We start from the raw sequence: 13,435 nt of genomic DNA on the forward strand, positions 1-13,435 counted from the left end.
ACTTATGAGATATAACGTCCCTTTGGTTTTTCGCTCCTCCTTTACTTACGGTTAATTTATTACCAAAACAATAATCAGTTTCAAAATTTTAATTTGAAAACAAAAGTGCAATGAATACATACAAATCAAACACTATAAACATAATATCACTGTTCAAAGTTAGAACTGTCACATCCACTAAAAGTTATCCGGTTATGAATAACCGTTACTATGTCCCACCTACTGATCATGTATGATCACTCCTTATATGGAATAAGAAAATCAATAGTAAAGAGTTGTCCCACCTACTGATCATGTATGATCACTCCTTATATGGAATACAATATCACATACATATCAAACTTCTTGTGACGGAGTAAGTTCATCATCTGCTGGAATATAGTCTACCTGTCTCCAAAAGGTGGCAAACTGATCAATTGCTAACATTTGTTTGATAAGTTCTTGTTTTGAAAGAATATCATTGATTGAAACATTAATGTTCAGAAAACCTTTAAATCCTTTAAGTAGATTAGCAAGTTGTCTTAATTTCCGAGCATGAGGTATAGATATATCTATCTTAGATGATAACCATGTGTCCCACGTTGTATTGACCTTTGTCAAAAGAAACCAGTCTCTCAAATCATTAAGGAAATCACCGAAAGTAATGTTAAACAGCATACCTTGGGCGTTATGTCTTCCCAAGTGTTTGTATGCTTCTTGTAACTGTTTAACAGGGTCTTTTTCACTATTAAAAATAAACTTCTGCCTCGAAATTGTCTTTGATAAATCCGCCTTTCTGCTTCTTAGAAAGGTGTGAAGTTCTTCAGGGGTCGTCGGGATAGTTTGCTTTTTTTTCTTTCCCAGTTTTTCTTTAAATAAGTCCTGCACCTTTCTTTTCGGAGCTTTTGGAAGTTTAACCGGTCCCAAACTCTTAGCTCTTTCGATTGTCTCAATCATTATCTGATAGTAATAAATATTTTCTATCAAAATGTTACTTTCTTCTAAACTCCATGGCCAGTTCTGTGGTTGAGGCTGCGCCTGACACTCTTGAATTTCCATTTGTATTTCTTTTGTAGAATTACTTTCTTGAAACATTAATTCACGTCTTCTCACCACTGTTAATTTGAAACGAAAGACCGCACCAGTCTGCTATATGTTTACATGTGATGACAACGTTATCTAGGCAACATGTAAACATACTCTTGACAACCATGTAAATATTTTCAATGATCGATTTAGTTTATAACACTTCACAAATGTAAAAAGCAATTGAAGTTGTAGTCGTATTGATCCGTTTTATTACTAGACTATATTGATAAAATTAATTAAAAATCAAGGTTGGGGCGCACTGGGGAAATTTTTTTTTCTCTTAAATCCCACAGAATTCTTTCTTCGCCTGTTCTCCCGGTTTTTTTATTTATTTTTTTTTTGGAATTTTTTTGTTGTTTTTTGGGTGTTTTTAATAACGTTTTTTTCCAAAGTAAAAAAAAAAATTTTTTGGGAGTAAGAAAATTTTGGTGTTTTTGCGTTTTTTTTTGCTTTTTTTTTTATGAAAATTTAGGGCTCTTTTACTTGAAATGAGGGTAATTTTTTGGGGGTCAAATTTTTTTTTTTTGGAGGGGGATATAGGTGTGTGATATTGTGTTGTGATGTTAACAGTAATTTGGCATAGTCGTTCGGTCGCAACAGAAGCAGGATAATTTTTTAACGAGTCGTTTATTTTCTGTTGTTCAACAACATTTAACGTGTCGATTAAAATTAAATCAACTAATTAATCAAGTGGTTATTAAATAAAACCTACCCATCATGCATTGTATTTGAGCTTCCTGACTGTAAATAAATGGCTGAAGTTGAACAAAGCAAACTGAAAAGGCTTTAGAAGACAATCTTCACAGTGGTAGAAGAGGACTTGATTCAACAACTAGTTGAAAAACGTTCAAATATTTTAAATGGGAAATTGATCAATACTGTTACCAATAAATTGGAAAACCAAATATGGGATGAAATAACAATCAGAGTAAATTCTCTTGGCGTGGTGCAACACAAGGCATTAACAACTCATCGTTAAGCATTATGTTTGAATATTCCCTAAAGACTCCATAAAGGTCTCTCTTATGTAGCTTGCCAGTTAACCGCTGCTATTTGCACATTGCAACAATGTATTACGTTCCAAGTAATATTTTATGAATACCAATAGATCACGAATCTTCCAAAAACGAAAATTTACGAATTCCAAATTCATGCATACTAAGGAGCATTATTTTTACCGTTAAGACAATGAAAACCATAAATATCCGATAAATGCAACAGAATCTAAAATGAAATAGCACCTACCTCAAAATTCATTTTAATAAGATATTATCCTAATTTTAAGGCCCCAAGGGTGACTGGGGAATAGAAGTATGGTCACCATTGGTCTTCCTCCGACCGGCAGTAAAACCCGTGCTAAAGTGGGGCGTCCGTTTGGCTGTGCGGGATGTACAAATTTGCAGCCACGTCCGGTCAGAATGGGGACGTTAAATCCGATGCCTCGTGTAAAGAAAGTGCCACGTTCTTTGCACGTTAAGAACCCTTGCAACAACTCTTTGAGGGGTCCGTAGGTGACCTGTTGCAAGGCTAAATTTTTGTCCCTATCCAATATACCCTCATTTCCAGTGGCAGTCTAAATTTCTCCGACCTTAATCCCTTAATCTATTACAGAACCTACCTATTGTATTTATTGTGAACTTGTTCTCGTCCTGAATATGCATGAAATATTTGCCACTGGACGTTAAGCAACCAACAATCAATCAATCAATCAATCCTAATTTTAAGTGTTCAAGTAACGAAATAATCTTTCGCTTGGCGTGTTTTGCCATGACATAAATTCGCCAATTCATTCGTGAAGTTTCCCGGAATTTTATACGAATTTAAATTTTCTACATTTGTAAAGCTCTACTGCATTATTTCTTTTCTGTTATATATGCATTAAAATAGAAACAACTTTTATGTTTTTTGTTTATCAATCTCAATTTGCTGAAAATCCCGGGATCCCTGCATGCATGTGTATTGCGCATGAATAGATCACAGTGGAAACCAAGGGGAAAAATGTAATTGACCAATCCGTTTTAAGTATTTATAGATATGCAAATCATAAAAGAACTATATATTGAAATTGAAAAGATCATATTAAAAATTCAACATTGATCAGTTTCAGCATGTGAAACAATGTTAACTTTTACAACGGCGTGTTACTTGCTTCAATTTGTTATTTTAGAGTTAAAAAATGGTACCAGAACCGGGCTTTTTGAGTTTGTATTACTAGCCATCTACATAAGTTGGTGAAGGTTAAAAAAAATTCAATATCAATTTAATCATTTTCGCTTACACAATGCTGCTTGTTTTCAAATTGCATGGTTGCAAATAAATTTCCAATAACAAGATATATTTTTAAAAATATTAAACAAGGCTGTTTTATTTTTGGCCATTTCGTTGTCAGTTTGTTTTCGATCTATCAGTTTGACTGTCCCTCTGGTATCTTTCGTCCCTCTTCAATAAGTGGTATAGACTCCCCCAAGACAAAAATTAATGAGGCCTAAAATTCAGAAATTTGTAGGAAAATCTCGATCCACCTAATGGAACCAAGTCGGGTGGTTGCAAATATTTAAGTATTTCTTTTTGCAATATATAATATTTAATTTCGTCTAGAGCCCAGCTTGAAGCACCCTTTCTTCTAAAAAAACTGTCCCCAGACACAAAAATCATCCAAGTCAGTTACCTGAAAAAGAAGTAAAAAGTTCTAATATACTATGAATTATAAATATCCTAATCAATAAATTACCAAGTTCACTTACAGATGGAGACATAGGCATGATAGACAGACAAGGTAATAATCCTAATAAATAAATGACCAAGTTCACTTACAGATGGAGACATAGGCATGATAGACAGACAAGGTAATAATCCTAATCAATAAATACCAAGTTCACTTACAGATGGAGACATAGACATGATAGACAGACAAGGTAATAATCCTAATCAATAAATTACCAAGTTCACTTACAGATGGAGACATAGGCATGATAGACAGACAAGGTAATAATCCTAATCAATAAATGACCAAGTTCACTTACAGATGGAGACATAGGCATGATAGACAGACAAGGTAATAATCCTAATCAATAAATTACCAAGTTCACTTACAGATGGAGACATAGGCATGATAGACAGACAAGGTAATATATCCTAATCAATAAATTACCTAGTTCACTTACAGATGGAGACATAGGCATGATAGACAGACAAGGTAATAATCCTAATCAATAAATTACCAAGTTCACTTACAGATGGAGACATAGGCATGATAGACAGACAAGGTAATAATCCTAATCAATAAATTACCAAGTTCACTTACAGATGGAGACATAGGCATGATAGACAGACAAGGTAATATAAAACGAATAAGAGTTCAGGTAAAGAACAAACATGACAAAGTTGAAAAAAAATATCAAAATTGTTTATTTTTTTTTAATTTATGTTCCACTTTAATTTATGTTTTGGTTCTGACTTCAAATTCAAGACCCCTGATACAACTGTCACTGTATCGTTTCTTTTCTTTGTGTAATGTTCCCTGCTTTCTTCTTTGTTGTACGATATGAAATTATCACTTGAGATGAAATACGGCATCTCAGAATGAAAAAAAAAATGTTCAGAATTGATGGTAATCCCTGATGTTTTCTGGATGCTTACTATCCTGTTATGAATGGGCTATATATTCACATGTTTAACTATCTCTTCTTTTGTGTCACCCCCCGGTGGATCGCTATCCTTGCCGTGGTCGGAGGGCTTGCGTGTCTCAGTGACCCCAAAAGCTATGCCAGCTGGAGCTTCGTCTCCTGGTAGGGTTACCCATGCTGGACAGGTCGAAGGGTAGAGACCAGACTAAAGTGATCCGAACATCGTACGAGTTGCCCGATGTTTTGAATAAAATAGGCTCTCCAACCCGTTGGCCGTGGGTTGCTACCCGTGTCGGTGGTTGACGAGATCCTTGCGGATGAGGGCTGTAGCCAGACTCCTTACGGTCAGAAAATACCCGGACGGACGAGACTATAGTTCAATAAGCTGCTTTGGCTCTGATATCATCTAAACGGGAGGTCGGATGGACCCGGTTCGATCAATCGGCTGGTCATGTCGAGCCCTTCAGTTAATCCTCAACAATAAGCTTTCTTGTAACAATTTTCATTATATACACATGTATTTAAATTAAGCTATTCATATTTCGGATAACTGAAGAAGGCGATGGCTCATGGGTCAATCAAGTGGTACGCTTTCTATTTCGCTTGATGGATACGCTCTGCTTGAGTATACTATTCTTGGAACATCTGGTGCTTTCCGCAGTGGATCTTGGGTGCTAATTTTGGGGACAGGCTGCATTATACTTGCAGCTTGTTTTCAGCATTAGCGCTTGACTCCGGCTCGCCACGGAAACATAGCATCGCCCTTGTAGGCACTCCGAGGTGGGTGGATGACAAGGATAGTGAATCTTTCTCCTTTCATATGGCAAACAAAAACCAAACTTCTCAATTAGCTTCAACAAAAAAAAGAAAATGTGATGACTCTGCGCCCTGTCAGGAAGATGATAGTTGGCCCCGATTTATTGTAATAAAAGGAACAGATGAAAAACCAGTTTCAAAAATATCTCCTTTTGTAATTCATAAACAAATTCAAAGCATTGCTGGTACAGTTAAAAAAGTTTCAAAAATGAGATCAGGGAATTTGTTGGTTGAATGTTCCAACAAAAGTCAATCAACAAATTTGCTGACCATGACAAAAATTACAGACTTTTCTGTTTCTGTCTCTCCTCACAATAGTTTGAACAGTTGCAAAGGAATCATTCGAGACAGAAGTCAATATCTGGGTGATCTTACCGTGGAAGAAATTAGTGATGAATTAACAAACCAAGGTGTATCTGATGTTGTTAGATTTCAAATAAAAAAGAATGGAAATATAACCAAATTAAATACATATCTTTTGACCTTTAAAACTCCAACTCCTCCCTCATCTATTACTTTAGGTTGCTTCGGAATCGGAGTTGACAGATTCATCCCTAACCCAATTCGATGCTTCACCTGTCAAAAGTTTGGTCATGGAACCAAACAATGTCGTGGTACGCAGAGATGTTTCAAGTGTTTTGGCGAAGGACACGAGGGAACAACCTGTAGCTCTGAATCTTCAAAATGTGTAAACTGTGGTGAATCCCATTTTTCATCATCTAGGGACTGCCCTGTTTACCTGAAAGAAAAAAATATTATTAAAATAAAAACAGAAAGAAACATCAGTTACCCAGAAGCTAAACAGATAGCTTCTGTTTCGAGTGATCCTCTAGTTTCGAACAAAGCATCGTACGCCAGCAAAGTTGGCCGCTCATTCAGTCATGAGAATACACAAACTCGCATGACGTGGCCAATTGATGCTGAAACTTTTACAATGTTGCCTGTTCAATTAGAAACTTCCGATAAATTTATTATTCCAAGAAAATCAAAGCCTTCTAAAACCAGTACTCAGTCAACTCAATCTTCCTTACAGAGCTCAATATCATCATCTAAAAAAAATGAAAAAAAGAAATCAGATAAAAAAGATGCAGTTAAATCAGACAGTTGGGGCGGTGAATCTGTCTGGGATCTTCCCAGTGACATAGATGATTCTTCCATCTCAAATAGTCTTCCTTCATCTGCATCTAAAAAGTTATCTTCTACACCCAGTACAAAGTCTACTAGAGCCCCGTCTCCTCTTCGTTCTCCAGAAAAGAAGGATGTCCAAAAGAAGCCAGTAAATACATCCTCTCAAAAGTCTTCTGATTCGAGGTCGCGGGGTAGGGGTCGAGGCGGAGTAAAAGCAGCCGCGTGTGGTCCTGGAGATCGACGACTCTCCTCACACAACAGATTTTCAACACTTATCGACGAAACTGAAATGGAAATCGAAAGTGTTCCGCCACCCGAAAGATCACAATCTCAGGGTGAGCGAAATAAGAATGCTGGCAAACTCGACAGCATTCGCCTTTCTATTATCAAATCATGACTAATATCATCCAATGGAATTGCCGAGGTCTTAAAATAAATCTTCTCGAGTTAACGCTTTTAGTTCAGTCATTTTTACCTTCTGCATTTTGTCTTCAAGAAACTCATTTAAAAGAAAGTGACAATGTATCTTTAAAAGGATACAACATGTATAGCACATTTTCTAAGGTAGATGAACGTGCTGCAGGCGGATCATCCATTTTTGTGAAGGACAACGTCATTCATAGCACAGTCCAACTCACCACGGATCTGCAGGCAGTTGCAATTCGTTTATCATTAGATAAAACAATTACATTATGTTCTGTTCTATATATATTCAACCCAATTCAATTATAGATAAACCTAAACTCAAAAACCTCACTGATCAATTACCCTCACCATTTATACTTATGGGCGACTTCAATGCACACAACCCTTTGTGGGGAAGCAAGTCTCATAATATCAAAGGTAAAATCATTGAGGACTTTGTCTCTCAAGAAGGATTATGCATTTTTAATGATGGATCTAATACTTATCTTCATCCTGGAAACGGGTCTTATTCTGCTATTGATATCACTATTTGCGATCCCTCTCTTCTTCTGGATTATTCATGGCGTGTTCATGATGATCTATGTGGAAGTGATCACTTTCCAATAGTACTTGAACATCTTTTTACTTCTACCCAACAGAGAGTACCACGTTGGAAACTTGACAAGGCGGACTGGTCCTTGTTTGAGAATCTCTGTCAAGCGGAACTTCAGTCAAAGATGTTTGAGACTGTACAAGATCCAATTTTAACTTTTAACACAGTTTTAACGTCAATTGCTGACAGAACTATTCCTAAGACCTCGGCAAATCCGAAACATCCCAGCAAACCATGGTTTGATGATGCTTGTGATCAAGCAATAGGTGACCGTAAAAAATCTGAAAGGCGGTTCAATCAACAACCAACGACGGAAAACTTGAGTAATTTCCGTGTTTTTCGCGCTAAGGCACGGCGGACTTGCAGGCAAGCACGAAGAACGTCTTGGAAGAAATTTGTCTCGGAGATAACATCTCGCACTCCGATGACAAAAGTATGGAACATGATACAAAAGATAAAAGGTAAAAATTCTAAAGCCACAGTTAAACATTTAAAAAATGGCAATGATTTATTAACATCTGAAAAGGATATTGCCAACAAGCTTGGTGAAACTTTTGCGAAATCTTCTTCTTCTAACAACATTACTACAGGGAAGATTTTAAAAAAGTTAAAAAACAAAAAGAAAAAATTAAATTAAACTTTAAATCAAAAAATGGTGAAAATTATAATAAACTCTTTTCTCTTGAAGAACTTAAAACATCTCTGTCAAAAGCCCATGATACAGCTTGTGGGCCTGATAATATTCACTACCAACTGTTAAAACACTTGCCAGATTCCTCGCTGGAAGCTCTTTTGCTGCTTATGAATAACATCTGGGAATTTGGTGATTTACCATCAATCTGGAAGCTTGCAACCGTCGTGCCTATTCCAAAACCAAGTAAAGATCACACGGATCCTATTAATTATCGGCCAATTGCTCTTACCAGTTGTGTCTGTAAAACACTAGAACGGATGGTCAATGATCGCCTTGTTTGGTTCCTGGAATCCAATGGGCTTTTAGCCAATATCCAGTGTGGATTCCGCCAAGGTCGCAGTACTCTTGACCATCTTGTTCGATTCGAATCATTTGTCCGTAATGGTTTTGCGAAAAATGAACATGTAGTGTCGGTCTTTTTCGATCTAGAAAAAGCCTATGATACTGCATGGAAGTATGGTATTTTAAAAGATCTCTTTGATATGGGGTTGAAAGGCAATATGCCAAATTTTATTTCGAATTTTCTATCTAACAGACAATTTAATGTTAGAGTAAATTCAACCATGTCTGATCTGTATGATCAAGAGATGGGTGTCCCTCAGGGCAGTATTTTATCTGTTACATTATTTAGTCTTAAAATCAACAGCCTTGTTGAAGTTTTAAAAAGTAATATTGAAGGTTCATTGTATGTTGATGACTTTTTAATATGTTATAGAGGCAAAAATATGAATAACATAGAAAGACAAGTACAGTTATGTCTTGGAAGAATTGAAAAATGGGCCTCGGAAAATGGGTTTAAATTTTCCACTTCAAAAACGGTCGGGATGCATTTTTGTAACAAAAGGAAATTGCATCTTGATCCAGAACTCACTTTGTACGGCAACCCAATTAAAATGGTTGATGAAACCAAATTTCTTTGGTTAATTTTCGATAAAAAGTTAACCTTTCTACCCCATATCAAAATGTTAAAATCGAAATGTTTAAAAGCATTAGACATTTTGAAAGTTGTCGGCAGCACCGACTGGGGTGCTGATCGCAACATTTTACTTAATTTATATAGATCTCTAGTTAGATCTAAACTAGATTATGGCTCTATAGTGTATGGCTCTGCAAGGAAGTCCTACATACAGATTCTCGATGCTGTGCATCATAAGGGTTTGCGTCTCTGTCTTGGCGCATTTAAAACCTCACCAGTTGAGAGTCTGTATGTGGAGGCTGATGAGCACTCACTCTTTAACAGACGTTTGAAGCTTGGACTTCAATATGCTGTCAAACTAAAAGCCTACTCAGATAATCCTGCCAACAGCTGTATTTTTAATCCAATTTATGAAGATATTTTTGCAAAACATGAAAATAAAATTCCTCCGTTAGGTATACGTTTAAAACCACATTTAGCTTCTTTTGATTTAAAATCTGTTGCTCAAGTTGAAACTTGCAAATGTCCTCCATGGGAACTTCCCAAACCAAAAATGATATTTGATCTCCGTGAACACAATAAAAATAAAACAAATCCACTTTTAATTCAGCAACACTATGCTGAAATCAAAGCCAATTATTCAGATTTTTCAACTGTCTATACTGATGGATCAAAAGATGGTGACAGAGTTGCATCTGCTGCTGTCTTCAGGGACAGAGCTGCAACTCTCCGTTTGCCATCTGATGCATCGATCTTTACTGCTGAAGCAGAAGCAATAATTTTGGCTTTGAAATTTATTGCTTCTTCAGATAAATCCAAATTTATTATATGTTCTGATTCACTTTCATGCTTACAAGCTATACAAAATACTAAAATTAAAAACCCAACAATTCTCAAAATTTATATGTAATGAGGAATTTAAAAATTCTTCTTAAAGAAATATTATTTCTATGGGTGCCGAGTCATGTTGGAATCCTTGGAAACACAGCTGTAGACCTTGAGGCAAAGAATGCCCTGGGTGACCCTTTATCTAACTGTGATATACCATATACCGATTTTAAATCTAATATTAGAGAATATGTTTTTAATATATTGAAAAATGAATGGAGTAAAAAAGATGGTAATAAATTACATGAAATTAAACCTAATTTATGTAAACCTTTCAATAATTTTATGTGCAGAAAAGATCAGTGTGTTATTTCTAGATGTCGTATTGGTCATACTAGAATAACACACGAATATCTTTTAAAAAATGAAGTAGAACCACAATGTATACCTTGCAACTGCAAGTATACTATTAAACATGTTTTAATCAATTGTATTGACTTTGCTGATATTCGTAAGAAGCATTTCAATGTCAATAATATGTATGATTTATTTAATAATGTTTCATTTACAAATATTGTTTCATTTTTAAAAGAAGTTGGAATATATTCTAAAATATAAAAATGTTATTATATTTAAAACGATTTAAAATTTTTATCACGTTATCTTAATGTTCATTTTTATTTGTAAATAATCAATTTGCTTTAATCTAGAATTTTAGTTTATTGAAGGACCTTTTGTCTGATTTTAAGAATATGCTTTAAATTGTAAAAAATATTCGAATTAGCTCTCGCCGCGATATAGCCTTGTTGTGCTAATGCGGCGTAAAGCAACCAACAATCAATCAATCTTTTAATTCAGCAACACTATGCTGAAATCAAAGCCAATTATTCAGATTTTTCAACTGTCTACACTGATGGATCAAAAGATGGTGACAGAGTTGCATCAGCTGCTGTCTTCAGGGACAGAGCTGCAACTCTCCGTTTGCCATCTGATGCATCGATCTTTACTGCTGAAGCAGAAGCAATAATTTTGGCTTTGAAATTTATTGCTTCTTCAGATAAATCCAAATTTATATGTTCTGATTCACTTTCATGCTTACAAGCTATACAAAATACTAAAATTAAAAACCCAGTTATTCTCCAAACTTTATATGTAATGAGGAATTTAAAAATTCTTCGTAAAGAAATATTATTTCTATGGGTGCCGAGTCATGTTGGAATCCTTGGAAACACAGCTGTAGACCTTGAGGCAAAGAATGCCCTGGGTGACCCTTTATCCAACTGTGATATACCATATACCGATTTTAAATCTAATATTAGAGAATATGTTTTTAATATATTGAAAAATGAATGGAGTAAAAAAGATGATAATAAATTACATGAAATTAAACCTAATTTAGGTAAACCTTTCAATAATGTTATGTGCAGAAAAGATCAGTGTGTTATTTCTAGATGTCGTATTGGTCATACTAGAATAACACACGAATATCTTTTAAAAAATGAAGTAGAACCACAATGTATACCTTGTAACTGCAAGTATACTATAAAACATGTTTTAATCAATTGTATTGACTTTGCTGATATTCGTAAGAAGCATTTCAATGTTAATAATATGTATGATTTATTTAATAATGTTCCATTTACAAATATTGTTTCATTCTTAAAAGAAGTTGGAATATATTCTAAAATATAAAAATGTTATTATATTTAAAACGATTTTAAATTTTATCACGTTATCTTAATGTTCATTTTTATTTGTAAATAATCAATTTGCTTTAATCTAGAATTTTAGTTTATTGAAGGGCCTTTTGTCTGATTTTAAGAATATGCTTTAAATTGTAAAAAATATTCGAATTAGCTCTCGCCGCGATATAGCCTTGTTGTGCTAATGCGGCGTAAAGCAACCAACAATCAATCAATCAATCTTTTGTGTCACACCTTTAATCACATAGGGTGCACCAATTTGGACATTGTTTGGCTAGATGATGTTTTCTGATATAAATGCCCACATACATATTTATAGGAATTAGTCACTGGCGTATTACTTTCCTGGCGTCTAACACACTCCCCCCCAAGGGTGACTGGGGATAGAAATATGGTCACCATTGGTCTTCCTCCGACCGGCGGTAAAACCCTCGCTAAAGTGGGGCGTCCGTTTGGCTGTGCGGGATGTACAAGTTCGCAGTCACGTCCGGTCAGAATGGGGACGTTAAATCCGATGCCTCGTGTAAAGAGAGTGCCACGTTCTTTGCACGTTAAGAACCCTTGCAACAACTCTTTGAGGGGTCCGTAGGTGGCCTGTTGCAAGGCTAAATTTCTGTCCTTATCCTACATACCCTCATTTTCTCGTGGCAGTCAAAATTTCCCCGACCTTCATCCCGGACGGCCTCTATTACTGGACCTACCTATTGTAATTATTGTTAACTTGTTCTCGTCCTGAACATGCATGAAATATTTGCCACTGGACGTTTAGCAACCAACAATCAATCAATCTAACACACTCGTACGCATTCTCTCTTTGATACAGATAGCTTTGCATTGAGCATATTTGAAGCCATCTGAAAAACATAAGAAGTTTACATTACATTCGAAATTTTGAAATTTAAACAAATATGCCATATTTGACATTTGTATGATTTGTACTTTATACTGGTACACACAACTGGGTATCGTTTCAAAACCTCTGAAACCAAGTCTGATGTACGAATTTGGGTCTGATCTCTGAATTAGAGTGCAGCTCAGATGGTCCTGGAATTTATTCCAGAGTCTGCAGTCCAGAGGTTCCTACAACTGATTCCAGAGCCTGCAGTCAAGAGTGTCCTGCAATTGATTCAAGAGTCGACAGCTCAAAGCGTCCTGGAACTGACTCCAGAGTGTCTGCAGCCCGTGATCAGGTACATGAACTCTTATTTATACAATAATACATCCTATCTTCACTGTACGAAAATATGAGCAGAAAACGTACCATGACAATAGTATTCTTCAAACCTTCAGGCAAATCATCTATAATAAAATGCAAGGTTTCCTAAGCAAGATATAGTCGGTGACTAAATCACTGAAGATGGGTAGACCTGGCCCATCTTGAATGATTGATATTGCCTCCTGCTGTCCCAGATGGTAAAATATATTTTTGGTCATTGTAACGAATTTTCCACGAAAGGTTTGACGACCTGGTTTTCCTGACATTATACGAAGTATCAAAATCACACTGACCCCCAAGGGTGACTGGGGAATAGAAGTATGGTCACCATTGGTCTTCCTCCGACCGGCAGTAAAACCCTTGCTAAAGTGGGGCGTCCGTTTGGCTGTGCGGGATGTACAAATTTGCAGCCACGTCCGGTC

This window comes from Mytilus californianus, unplaced genomic scaffold, assembly GCF_021869535.1.
Source record: "Mytilus californianus isolate M0D057914Y unplaced genomic scaffold, xbMytCali1.0.p SCAF_23, whole genome shotgun sequence".
Lineage (NCBI taxonomy): Eukaryota > Metazoa > Mollusca > Bivalvia > Mytilida > Mytilidae > Mytilus > Mytilus californianus.